Consider the following 2,727-nt stretch of genomic DNA (forward strand, 5'->3'; position numbering starts at 1 on the left):
TGCCAACGTAAAAAGCAAATTCACACATTCCTTCTTTTTTTAGTCATTCCTTAACAAGGGCCCGTAGACCACTAGGATGGCATCCCAAGAGGGCGGCCATGGGCGGGGGTGGGGTAGAAATGCTGCAGGGGGATTCTAACTAGAGACCTAAGCCTAAGACCTACTTCAACGAGACAAGTAAAAACCACTAGGCTCATACTCTTTAGAGTGACCTTCAAGTTCCCTATCCAACCATGAAAAGTTACCATTGAGTAGTAGCTCAGCCATGTCTGGCTGCACCCTTACACCTTTGTGCTTTAGATCCATAGACGTATGCTCAACCTCCTACGCCAACTAATTGCGAATCCACAACTACTAGTTGTAGTGCACCACGACAAGTAAATGCAGAGCTTTCATCTTCAGCCGATTCAGGGCCTAGTGGGAATGAGGCTGAATGTGCTTCAGTTCGTCTCACCTTGATGAACTGCATGTCCACAAGAGAACTTTCCCTGCAACCTTTCATAAATTTAGGACAGACTCACCACACATTTCCCACCAATAATCCAGATATAAAAATCTTGTCACGTAAGGGGTAGGTTAGCGTTGGACCTGGGTCATGTTATGGATGGGTCGTCGTGCTAGCAGTGAGGCAAACTCACACATCTGTTTCCCGTACACCGAAACCTACATTAAAAAATTCCATGAAGTCAATCATTGTAGAGTTGTAAGCATGTTTCGAAATCTCACCGAAATTTCAACAAAATTTTGGAATTTCGACGAAACGAAATAAGGTCCAAAATACCATTTGTACAAAATTGCGATCAAAATTTTGACCAAAATTTCAGTATCATTTCGGTATCTCACTTGTCTCGATACATTTCATGTGTTCTAAATACCATATCTCGATCAAAATTTCGACTTTGTCTCGCCTATCTTGGTGGTTTCGATTCCATTTACATATTTTGAAGGAAAAACACTCAAAGTCTCCAACAAGCCTCTAATTAACCAAATCATCACATTTTGACTTCCATTGGACTCTTACAAAATCTACACATTCAAAGCTTAGGAAAGGTAAAATTCTTTCTCCAAAACCAAGTAAAATTTTAAGAATAATTTTGACGGTTGCTGCCAAACAAATGTGTAACTCTAAAACAATGTCATGTCCTAATATTTTTACATTTTTATGTTTTAAGCATATTTATTAACCTTAAAATAAGTTACCCACCAAGTTTTAGGTTAAAATATGGCCATTTGACCACCAAAATAACAACCGAAACAAACAAAAAAAATAAACCATTTCGGCCGAAATTTCGCCGAAACGAAACGAAACTTCAGTTTCTAAATCCACCGAAACACCAAAATGAAACAAGATTTCGAACCTTGGTTGTAAGAAACATAAAACTAAAACATTAATTAAATATAACTCTCACCTCGTTTATACATAGGGTTTGCTCATCAATATCTCTAACTAGTTTTAATATGACTTTCTTCATTTCGATCTGGCACATATCGAAGTCCTGCATATTGTCGCTATACATGTATTAGGATTTAGGTAATAACATGAAAGCATTTAAATATGTCATTAACAAATCAACTAATATGAATGTACTAATACACATCAATAAAGCACATTAAATAATCGTACCTATCGCATGCATTAGATGATGAAATTGGGTGCCCACCGTTTCTCTACCACTCTCCAATTCCGTTCCCTCTCACCAATCTTGGCAATCATGCAGTCCCTGGCCCAAAGCATGGCATCGTAGACAAGTGATATCATAGCCCCATATGATCATAATCGACCACCTTCTATACTAGCATGATTGGCTTCATGATTTCCAAAACTTCATCTGCCTACCCCAGAACCAACCAGCCAACACTGCTGGCTTTGTACACTCAACTGCATCTCTTTTCCACTGATCATTTATCCAAGGGACCTAAAAAGATCATCATCTATAAAAGGCTTCTTGTTGTAAGTATGCCTTTTGCTGCACTAAGCTCTCAACAAAGTCCTTGCCCATATCTGATACCAGTTCACTACAGCCAAGGTTACAGTTTTAGAAACATGTACATTTTTCTGTGCAAGTTTCGATGGTTGGTTTCGAGTGTCAAACGACGAAATTATGTCATGAAACTACTACGGCAGTATAGCACCCTATTTTAACCCTTAGATTTAAATAAAATAAAAAAATTTACACTCAAAATGGTAGTTTAACTTCAGACCCTAAGTTGGTAGTATATGTTGTATACATTCTCTATTATGGCCTATTCCACAAAAAATTTAGTACTAGAACACAAATAATTCAAGTAAAGCAATTTAAATATGCATTGGGAATGCATAGACGTCAAATAAATCATGCATCATACACAGTTTGTTACAAAGAGTTAGATAGAGCATAGTCAACAATACAAGCAACAACTCACCCCTATGCCCATCCTAGAGTCCTAGACTCCTAGTACCAAAATGAATCCGGTGTACCCCAATTAAGAATCGAACACCAAAAATCCCATCAAGTCTTTGATTTTTTGGGAAGTTTGGCATATAAAGCTGCAAACCTAAAATCTACTTTTCTGTATGTAAACACTAAATTCTCTTGCTAATGAATTCTCTTGTTCTCATAATAGAAGAATCTGGTGTAGGTACAAAGGGTTTTTTTGCACCTCCATCCCCTCACTCATATAGTTTCTCAGTCTTTCGATTTGGGAGATCTGATGATTGTAAATCATTGGGGTGTAGGAGGTTTTTTT

The 2,727-nt window shown here is 37.7% G+C and overlaps 1 long non-coding RNA gene across 2 annotated transcripts in view; it reads right to left on the minus strand.

The window, feature by feature from the left end:
- The window catches only part of LOC122088885, a 10,108-nt gene continuing 7,381 nt past the window's right edge, over nt 1-2,727 (minus strand). For both annotated transcript variants that reach the window (XR_006143180.1, XR_006143181.1), the window contains exons 3-6: nt 1,625-2,016; nt 1,410-1,496; nt 589-663; nt 1-488 (exon numbers count right to left, since the gene is read on the minus strand). This is a non-coding gene — a long non-coding RNA (uncharacterized LOC122088885). The remainder of the gene's footprint in view (nt 489-588; nt 664-1,409; nt 1,497-1,624; nt 2,017-2,727) is intronic.

Source organism: Macadamia integrifolia, chromosome 9 (genome assembly GCF_013358625.1).
Source record: "Macadamia integrifolia cultivar HAES 741 chromosome 9, SCU_Mint_v3, whole genome shotgun sequence".
NCBI classification, from domain to species: Eukaryota; Viridiplantae; Streptophyta; class Magnoliopsida; order Proteales; family Proteaceae; genus Macadamia; species Macadamia integrifolia.